This window comes from Heterocephalus glaber, unplaced genomic scaffold (assembly GCF_053883595.1).
Source record: "Heterocephalus glaber isolate CG9 unplaced genomic scaffold, H.glaber_assembly_v1.0 deba00000122, whole genome shotgun sequence".
Lineage (NCBI taxonomy): Eukaryota > Metazoa > Chordata > Mammalia > Rodentia > Bathyergidae > Heterocephalus > Heterocephalus glaber.
The window spans coordinates 20,747,543-20,759,508 of NW_028258138.1; positions in this window are offsets into that span (position 1 = coordinate 20,747,543).

Here is an 11,966-nt window from a genome sequence, read left to right on the forward strand (position 1 = left end):
TGCAGGACTGACAGCAGGTAGTATATAAAGAAGAACCAAGAAAAGGCAAGAAAAATTTTAGGAGCACTTAAAGACTTTGCCACCCAACATAGAGAGTACTTTGAGAAGGAGCAAAAGATCAGTTACAAACCTAAAAGTAGAAAAAATCTGAAAAATACACATTTGACTAGCTAGAGCAAGTGACCGCAATTTTGTACATCTCAAATGCTGAAATTGAATTCATTTTGTCTCATACATTTTCAATTTCCTTAGTATTTTTATATCAATAATAACAAAATAATTTGTAATGAAGGAAATGCATTAACACAGGAAAAATAATTATTTGAACACTATTTTATACATGTATATTAGGCAAATGTGGACACTATAAATATTATATTGGCTTATTCATGCACTAATGAAAGGCCTATTTAGTTGTTTTCTAATGACCTACTTTTGTTAACTAATCAGGTCTGATAAGAATATTGATGTGCTGTGCTCTTAGTTTGAATGCTAAAATTTTTGCAGATAGTTGGAACATCATTTGAATTATCATGACAATTGTTCACAATTGTGACAAAAAATAACCTTATTTATGAGCAGGGAGGAACATTGTGTTTTTTACTCTATAAGAATAAGAAGTGATATTTTTCCCTTGTCTTGAAAGAAACAAATATTCCAATATATCAATTTAAAATAAGAAAACAAAAAGTAATTGCTTTAATGTTTGCAGCAATTAAATTGAAAAGAATAATCCCACCAATTACATATATATATATATATATATATATAGGTGAATAATAATATATAAACATCTTTAACATCAAAATCTTCAAACCTTAATTTTACATTTAACTAGCCACCTCTTCCCACAAAATCCAAGGGAATCATTTAAGAACATAATGAACAATGACCACATACTGTTTTAATTAGTTTTGTGTTTAATTCCACCATTCAATATAGAATATGACAGGTTATGCTTTTACATGTAAAAGCCACGTTAAAGAGTCAGTAATAACCTAAGTAGGTAAGTTTAACTTCATCTATCTAAGCCCAGACTTAAAATGTAGATCTAATTCTAAAGCAGAAAAACAATAATATATCCTATATACATCTGTCACCCAAAATATCTTAGGAAAATGTGAATGTATACTGTGTGCATTCAGAATATAATCCCCCCAAAGTATTCATTGCAGAATACTGGAGCAATTCATAATATATTGTACAGAACCTGATTTATTATTAATGCAGTGATATAAGAAAGAAAAAGAAACTTCTCTTTAATTTTAATATCAAATTTATTCTTATAAACTAATAGATCAGTATGGTAAGTTTCATTCATTCTCCTTTCTTCTATCTTCTTTTTCTGAAACTGTAATTGAATTAATGATTGATTTGTTGTTTTCTTGGAGTGTGGCTAATTTCTAGGGCTGAAGCTATGGCATCAGAATCATGAAGTATCAGAGAAACATATTCACATTGCATGGAGAAATTGTGGAGTCTCTGTTTATATTTGATTCTGGGACTTGTATGAATCAATTTTGATGTTACTCCCAAATTCCTATGAGCTTATTAGAAGAAACTCCTGAGTAAATTGATCATAAGACACTTTTATTAAATACCAGACAGCTATCAAGAACTACATGGTGCATGTCAGACAAAAACAAAGCTGAAGCAGGCTTTTATATTATTAGATTAATCTCTTGTTCCCACAAGGAAACATAGTTCTAAAGGATGTTTCCTTTTTTTTTGCCCTGGTAGTTACAGCCAAAATGTATTCATTACTGTGTGTGTGTTTAATGTTCTACTTCATCTGTAAATGTAATTGTTCATGTCCAAAGTTTTATTATTCCAAAACTCTTTCACTGTGTTTTAGTTATTCAATATGTCAGAGAATTAACAGAATACAATTTCTTGACCTTTCCTCAATTGTCCTTGTCATTGTTTTAATTACTCTCATTTTTATCATTCATAATTTCCTTCACAGTCTATTCCATTTAGAGCCTCATCTTCTCCATATTACTAATGTCACTGATCACTATTATTTCTGAGTGATATATGTCATTGAGCTCCATTCTGGTACAAATTATTATATTACCAATATTATGTGACACAAGAGACAACACAAATCCTCTTAATATGTTACAGAATTTTTTTTTCTGGACACGAAAATTGTACCCTCACTTATTATACTTTTTACTGTCCTTTGTTTTCACCTTTTGAGTTTATACATAAACATTGAGAAATGTAGAGGTCTATTTATTGTTTCAATGCTTTCCATAGCTTTTTTCCTGTGCAGTTCATATAAGATTCCAGGGACTTTCACATTTACATCTCAACTCCACAAAATGTGTACATCCTATCTCTGCTTTAAACATTTAAATGAGAAATTTTAATTGTTTCCACACAAATGGTCATTTTGGTTAATTTTATCCTAATTCAGTCAATTGTAATAGATAAAATTAAGTAATTTTGAGATGTTATATTTTATTAATAGTAAAAATATATCCTGATTGTATATATGGGACTCTAGCCTTATCTAGTACCTATGTCCAAGACTACCTTATTAATGGATTACTATCATAGCTGCTTATTTTGTTCTCCCTTTTCACTCCATGTGTTAGTCAGCTTTCCCATTGTTGATACCCACAACTTGAAGAAGAGGTTTATTTTAGTTTAGCTCATGGTCTGTCTCAGAGGATTTCTGTCCATTTTTGGCTGGCTTCAAGGAAGAAGCTTCATGGTAGACCAAAGAAATTAATGTCATGGTAGCTTGGAAGAGAGCAGAGGAACAGTGACAGAGAGAAAGAGGCAGGGACCAGAAACAGAACTAAGGCCACAACTCCACTCCAAGACACCCCAGAGAGACTCAGAAGTATATCCCACCAATTCCCTGTGTAAATCATGAAGCCAATCAAATTGACAGTGTAACCACCACATGCCACATCTTGTTATCTTCAAAACCAAATTCATTTCCTTAAACCATATTTAATCTCCCCCCAAAAATGACAGTAGCAAATTCATAATTCTCTTAACATAATATTATGCATCCAAGTCAAAATCTCTTCTCAGACTTAGAGAAAAATCTTTGCTCAGAGCTTGTATAAAAATCAAAAGCAAGTCACATAATCCCAAGGTACAATGGCAGAGGATGAATGTTCTTATTGCAAAAGAGAGGAATAGGAAGATAGAGAAGAATCAGAGCAAAACAAGACTGAAGCCAATCAGGGAAAATGTTGAAACTTGTAGATCTCAGTCTAGCATCCACCACACATGATAAGTGGCAATATGTGAGTTATAGAGACTTTTTGGTGTCCCCTCCCTATGGCCTTATTGGTTGCAGACCATAGGTCTTCTCTTTTAGACTACTTGCTCTCTCTAACTGCACCCCTCAACAGATGTTCCACATTCCTGGTGTCTCCAACTTCTGAGGATGTTCACAGAAACTGTGAATTCATCCATACAACCTAACCTCCTGCTCTCTCATTGGCACACCAGGCCTTTATTTGAAAACTGGGTGAAAAAGTTTCTGACCCCACAATTTTGCATTCTCCATGTTGGTAAACCAGTGTCATGAAGACAATGCCAAAATCAGCTCCTAGTTTAAGCAATAGCTGGGGCCCTTTGGACCATAGCTTCAGTAGTATCTGAGCACCTGGAAAGCTAAACACAGTAAAATGCATCATGGGACATCATTTCAGTAGGTGGACCTTCTCAAACAGAATTTCCAAAGACTTTCACTTCAAATAAAAAGTTTACACTTTTGCCTTCTTAAACTTGCATTAACTAGGGACTTGATGATTTTTGGAATGCATACAAAGCATCTTTCTTGTTGTCTTGATTGATGCAAAGTACAGTAAAATATTGGTTGGTCAGCCTAATTCATTCCAGAAACATGCTTGTAATGCAGAGCACTTGTATATTAAAGCAGATTTCCCCATATGAAATAGTGGAAACTCAGATGATTCATTCCACAACCTGAAAATATTCATATAAATGATTATAATATTGTAATATAATACAAATTAATAGAGAAATATAAAATATTAAGAAAATAAACAAATTAACTTGCACTTACTTTTGAAAACTTTGCTGGCTGGATTGAGGGATACAAGAGAGAGAAGAGTTGTTGTGTAGGACAACTTTCACTATCATTCACAGAATCACTATCTATTAGCTCAATGAAATCTTTTTTTCCATGCATAATTAACAAGGAACCTATCCATTGACATTTGTTTTTTCCTCTGTTTGATGATTTCATGGAAATCATATTGTCATTAAAAAGATTCAGCACTTGGACAGCTACAGCCTTATTCAGGCAGTACTTTTCTACCAAATTTTGCACTTTCACACTTTTTACGCACCTTTCTAATCTCATTTGAAGTGAGTGATTCTTCCAGCTTTTTCTCTTTCTCCTTTACAGATAAGATCTCCTCCACTAACCTGTTCCTTGTGGGAGATTATCATTCACACTCTCTCACCGAGGGGCAGGGGAGATCATTGACTCTGTTGTGATCAGGTGACGTTCAGCATCCTATACTATTCACATTGCAAGACATCACTGGTTTATCAAATTAAATTTATTAGAAATGGTTTTTCATTTTGTGGGAACCTCACAGAACAAGTTGCTCACAATCCAAGGTGGTACAGTTCTTGATTTCCTTTGAACGGTGACACATGTTTTTTTGACCTACTTACACACTTCCTTTTGCACAAAAGTGTATGTTTTTCAAAATTTTCTGTTTAGTTTTTTGCCCCCCAAATCATTTCTTTCACACACACACACACACACACACACACATACACACACACACGGCTAAAGCATCCAGCAGTGCTCAAGTGCCCATACCAGAACCTGAATTTTAGGTTGCTTTGAACTGTAATCTGTCAGATGAATTAGTCCACTGCACTTATACTCACTCTCCTCCAAAGTCTCTGAACATGGCTAAAATATAAACAAATTTTCTAGCAGAGCATAACACACTTGTCCAACTGCCAACATAAAACTTGGTTCCATCTGAAACTTCTTGAGTCTGGTCTTTACTGGTGAGATATTTGTCAGCATTCTAGTTTTCTGAGATCTGACAAGAGTCACCCATGAGCTCCTCTTGAATTATTCTAGAGTTTCTCTAGCCAGCATCTTCTAAACTTTCAAAAACTTTCCACAAGTTCCAAAGGCTTCTAAACCACATTGTCAGGTGTACACAGGCATGACGCCATTTTGTATACTTTTGTATTACTCAGCTTTCTCATTATTGATACACACTACGTAACAACCACAAGGAATGGTGGTGAAATTTGACTCATGATCTTAAGAGGATTCAAACCATTTTCAGCTGTCTCTAAGGAGGAAGCAATACATTTATAGCATTGAGGAAGCAGAGCAGAACAGTGCCAAAGGAGAAAGGGCAAATTATCAGATAGACACCAAGGCCTCATGTTCATCACTCACCCAAATGAACCAAGAAGTGTGCTCCACCCATCCCTGGGGCATATCCATCAGTCAGTCAATTGACAATCCACTGTAACTATTATACTCCCTATTCTTTCTAGTCAGTGGTCATGCAGTACATGAACTTTAAAAAAATGTACATCACTCTGGCCTAGAAACTAAAAGAAAAATCTTTTGGTGTAGAGAATATAGAGAACTACATCAAATGGTGCTGCTGAACTAATAAATGATTGACAGATTTGTAATCTCAAAATTTGTTAAAATGAAGATAGTTTGAGATCTTCATGAGAGAAGTTGAAGGGAAATGGTATAAAATGTAATCAGTTAAAAAAAGAAGAGAGGTGGGCCTGGGATTTAGCTTAGTGGTTCTGCCACCTGCCTCTCAGGTGCAAGGACCTAAGTTAGATCCCCGGTACCAATCAAAGGATAGAATTAGAGAGAGAACTAAACAATTATGGGATTTAACCATGGAAATGCCAGCTTTCTCCTTTTTAAATATTACCTTGTGTGTAAACTACTTATATATTAGATGAGACACAAGAAATACTGTAGAAATCCATCACTGTGGAACTGGTTAAAGATGAACAAAAATTTGAAAAGCAATGTGCTTCTTATAAGACAGAAGATGGAATTCAGAACACATAAAGATATAGGACACCTGATATATATCCCAAATAATTAACTGAGATGTGAAATGGACACACCCTATATTAGGTACACCTTAGTGGAATGGATTTTAATTGTGTCAACTGAATTGGCTTGGGAGCCACCCAGGGAATTGCAAATCACACTTGTGGATGTATCTGGGTAGGTCATGCAGCAAAACATTGGGCAACATAGCTGGTCCCTTGCCTCTTATTCTCTAGCCTTTTTCTTTTCTCAGCTTTTTGGCCTTCATGAGCCAAATATCTTTGTTTCACAACTCTCTTCTGTCTTGTTGTTACTGCCTTTAAGCCAGTCACCATGGACTAAAACCTCTGAAACAATGAAAGTATGCATTTTTTGTAATACACATTTATGGTGTGAAACAAAGGATTTCACACTACAGTTTAACCCCAAACCTTTTTCATTAAAAAATTTAAACAGATTCGCACTAGGTTGCCCAGTCTGGCCTCAAATTTGTGACATTTCTGCCTCAGCCTCTGGTTTGTTGGATTTATAGCCACTATTTTTCCCAGACATGGGTGAAATGTATGATAATATCCACAAGAAAATGATTAAGATACTAAATATGAGAGCATAAAAGGAGGTGATTTACACCAAAAAAACCCAGTATTTCAATGACCAATAAACATATATTTTCAATGTCTTCTTTAGTTTTTAGAAAAATGCAAATCCAAACTCACATAAGATGTTGCTATACAAACCCCAGAGTGGTCAAAATTCAAAATAGAAACTATTGAATGCTTATTAAGAGTGTAAGGTCCTATTAGAGAAAGAAGGTTTTGCTGTTGCTGTTGTTGTTGTTGTTATCTTTCATTTGAAATACTTAGCAGCAAGGTTTAACAGGTGTCATGAACAACAATTGTTTTCATGACCTAGTCTGTTGGGTAAAATTTCACTGTCTGTACCATCAATATAAGTAACCTTGGAGATACCTAAAAGAAGCATTATCTCATGAATTCAAATTTATTAATTTGTTTCGATTGTGAATTTGAGGACATCCATGTGAAGCCCAAATCATAGCAGGTATCTTAATCATGTATTTAGCTTGTATGTTGTTTACCAATTTGGTAAACTCTTGCAAGGGTAAGATTAGTATTTTTCCACTGTTTTTGGCAAAATGTGATACTGATAATAGGAAGTCCTGGTATAGTGAAAATGAAGGTATTTGCAAAATTTTTGAATATTTAGGTCATAAATTTTGTTATTAAGGAGTATAAATTTTCATAAAATTTAAATTAATCCCTTAGGTCTCTGGTATGAAAGATAGAATATAAAGTCAAGAAGAAATTCCAAAAATCTCTTTAATCCAATAGATGCACCCAAAGCACTAACTCCAGACCCTAATCATATTGTCAATATGTCTATGACAATGACTACAGAGAAATTTTATGGCTCTATACTTTATACATTTCTGAAATACATAGTAATTCCCTTGTTACATGAACCCTAAAACAACCATGATATATAATGTTTCAATAATTTAGATTTGAATTTAATATATATTCAATTACATTCATTAATGTTACTACAGATGCCATCTTTAAAATTTATCTCTAAGAACCCATCAGCCTCCCATTAAAAATAATTCAGACTTAGTATGTGTAACAGGCTAAAGGTTTTCATTTGAAATCCTATTGTGGTGCTAATGCTGACAATTTGCTGATCACAGTTTAAGTAGCAAATATTTGCAATTATGGTTTTGGACACTAATAAATAAAATAAAATTTTAGTTTTTAGTAATAAGGATTGTTAAATCAAAATCTGGTTTTTGCATAAATGAGAGAAAAGGGTCTATTGCAAGTATGTTTTCTTATTTCCCTTTTATACTGCTCCTTATTTTTGTTTAAAATAAACAGCTCTTCTAATTGCAAATAATTTTATTAATTGCTCATGCACACTTCATAATTATCAGTACAGCTAAGATATATGACCATATTCTATAATAATGTGTTCCTTCTGCCAAATGTTAACTTTCTTGTGCTTTCTCAGTCATTCTCACTTCCTTCCTTCTGTATAAGAATCTGAAAATGTGTCTCAATTTTTCTTGAGTAATTAGCTCTTGTTCCTTAGCTAAACTTTCTTAGTTAACTTTCTCCAATAACAAATCAGGAACTGAATGCAACATTACCTAGAAAACTAAGCAAATCTCATGTGATTTTGGGTAATTCATTTCCAACCCAGAAACTTTTGCCTATGCACTTGTTCCATGTAGATGTGTTTTTGAGATGCTGTCACACAAGTGCTATTTAAAGCCTTCTTAAATTTTCCTTCCATCTTCTGAGAATAAATATTGATATGCTCCTGACCCTCATTCAAAAGCAATATAATTTCAGACATTAAAAGTTACTGACCCTAAAACATTAAGTCTTGATCTCTCTTATCTTTCTCTGAGGAAACAATATGTATGGAGTTCAGCTACCAAATTTTATCAGTAACAAGTGGATTATATGTATTTGTATTTACCATGTCATTAATATAAACTGTAGGTCTCACAAAGCTTTCCTGACTTGGTGTTATTTGAGAGTATTTTAGGATAGAAGAACAACAAGCTATAGTTTAGTTTGACCTATTCTGCCTTGTAGATGTCTTCTCTCACATCTCATTTCACAAAGTCACAGTAAAACAGTGTACAGAGTACTAATATTAAACATTTTTAAAATCTATAACATAAGTGATCTGAATTTTCATCACTACAATTCTTCCTGATTTAATATATCCAGAAAGAGGGATACCTTTGGATTCATCAGCACTAAACTTTATACATTTGCCTTCAGTGCCCCTTGTAAGCCCTGTTGTCTCTCAAAGAGGAAGTAACTCTTGGTCACTCAAATCGACTTAGGCTAAGCAAAAGTGCTTAATTCACACTCCAGGACATATTCAGGTAATGTCAAGTGTGCAATGTCCTCTCCTGTATATTTTCAAAACACACTTAAGGATTTCATTTATGTTCCTATCCATACATGTGCTTCACACCTAAGGCTCATGTAATTAAGTATAGTTTTTCTTTCTTCCACAATACTTTTGTTCTTGTTGAATAATCTTTGGTTTTGTTTTAAATTTTGCTTTATAATTCCTAATCTTTAATTCACAAATAGATATTGTTATATTTATGGAGTAAAACATGATGTTTTTAAATATGCATACAATGTGAATTGGTTGTGTTAAAGAATTTAATATATACCTTACCTCATTTTTCTTTTAGTTTTAAGAAAGCAAAATTCCAATGTCATTTAAAATTTTACTTTCTTTTAGAAAACACTATTGTAGCTTAATTATAATTAAACATTCAAAACTTTAAAACTATCCCATTTTTACCAAATATTTCTTATTTTTAATGTTTCTTATTTTCATTTTTCTCTCGCAAAAGAAAGGAAGATGAGTGGCTTAAAGTGAGAAAGTAGAAGAGGGAGGAAAGAATAAGAGAAAGAGAAGGAAGGAAGAAAAGGAAGAGGCAAGAAAGAAAGAAAGAAAGAAAGAAAGAAAGAAAGAAAGAAAGAAAGAAAGAAAGAAAGAAACCAAAGAGATATAAATGTTATAGTGTATATCAATTCGCGGTATGCTTTGATGGTTGTGACAAACATGAGATAATGGGATACAACAGTATCATTTCTAACATTACCTCTTTACTTGGGCATGGTGGTGCACATCTATAATACTAACACTTTTGAAGGCTGAAACAGGAGAATCACATGTTTGAGCTTAGCCTGAGCTGCTTACTAAGATCCTGTGTTTTCAGTAAAAGATATCTGTCACGGAAACAGCAGCATATTTTAATGCTTTCTAAATGTGAGCACAAAAAAGAATTGATCATTTCCAAACTTGAACAAGAAAGTCACTTCTCTGACTCATGCCTATGTAATTTTTTCCACATTGATTTACTTTATTTGTCTTTTTTTTGTATTAAATTCTTTTATTGGTACATTGTAGGTATACAACACAATTACATTTCTCATTGGGAATGGTACCTTTACATGATGCATCTTGGTTCTTATTTTTTTCCCCATTCCTAGCCCTCCCTTCAACCCCTCCACCCTTCCCTAATTACAAAGACTTTATTTCCATTTTTTCCATTTCTCATCATTTTTCCTTTCCCTTCTTTCCTTTCCCCTGCCCCTCCCACTACCCCTACCCCTTTGGACCTTTACTTCCTATTTTGCATTATCAATTATTCATTCTATTCATTGGTACATTTTAGGTATACAATATAATGACATTCATCATTGGAAATTTTCACCTTTACATAATCTCTCTTGGTTCTTATTTTTCACCCTTGCCCAGCCCTCCCTTCAACCCCTCCAGTCCTCCCTATTTACAAAGATTTTGTTCCTATTTTTCCATTTTCTCAGATTAATCCCATTCCCTTCTATTCTTTCCCCTAGCCCTCCCACTTCTTTCCCCTTTGCCCCTTTTCTTCCTATTTCACATTACCTATTATACATTTAGTCCTTATTTACACTTTCAGTTTCTCACACCAGAGAAACTACTGGGTATTTACACATGTGTGTCCTATTTATTTCACTTAAGAGTATCCCCTCAATGTGCATCCACTTAGTTATAAATGTCTCTAATTTCTCATTTTTTATGGCTGAGTAGTACTCCATTTTATTTAAAAAAACCACATTTTCTTTATCCAGTCTCCAGTTGATGGGCATTTGGGCTGTTTCTAAGATTTAGCTATTACAAACTGTGCTGCTATGAATATGGGTGCACATATATCATTGTGGTATGATTCTTTTAATTCTTTGGGGAAGATCCCCAATAGTGGAATAGTGGGGTCAAATGGGACTTCCAGTCCTAGTTCTTTGAGGTATCTCCATACTGATTTCCACAGTGCTTGCACCAGTCTACTCTCCCATCAGCAGTGAAGTAGGGTTCCTCTTTCCCCACAGCCCTGCCAGCATTTGTTATTGGTTGATTTCATGATAGCAGCCATTCTTTCTGGAGTGAAGTGAAATCTCCGAGTTGTTTTCATTTGCATCTCTCGAATGACCAGTGATGTTGAACATATTTTCATGTATTTATTTGCTATTTCTAATTCTTTGTCTGAGAAATGTCTGTTCATTTCAGATGCCCATTTTTGGATTGGTCTTTAAATTTGGGAGGTCTGATCTTTTGAAGTTCTTTATAGATTCAAGATAGTAGACCTTTGTCTGAGGAAGAGCAGGTGAAGATTTTTTTCCACATTGTGGGTTGTTTCTTCACACTGCTGTTGGTTTCTCTTGCTGTGAAGAAGCCTTTTAATAAGAAGAGATCCTATTTGTTGATTGTTTGTGCTAGTTCATGGGCAACTGAGGTTTTATTCATAAAATCTTTTCCTACACCGATGTCTTCAAGGGTTCTACCTAACGTCTGTTCCAACTGGTTCACAGTTTCTATTTTAATATTTAAATCTTTAATCCATTTTGATTTTAGTTTAGTGCATGGTGAGAGATACAGGCCTAGTTTTAATCTTTGGCAAGTTGAAGCCCAATTTTTCCAGCACCATTTATTAAAGAGGCTATCTTTCCTCCAGTGAGGGTGTTTGGCTCCTTTGTCAAAGATGAGATGGCTGAGTGTGTCTGGCATTGTTTCTGCATCTTCTAATCTGTTCCATTGGTCCTCAAGTCTATTTCTTTGCCAGTGCCATGCTGTTTTTATCACAGTAGCTTTGTAGTAGAGTTGCAGGTTGGGGATTGTGATACCCCCTGCCATGTCTCTGTTACCTAGAATTGCTTTTTCTATTCTGGGTCTCTTCTTGTTCCAAATGAATATTTGGATTGTTTTCTCAAGGTCTATGAAGTATGCTGGTGTAATCTCAATTGGAATTGCATTAAATCTATATAGCAGTTTTGGAAGTATGGCCATTTTCACTATATGAATCCTTCCTACC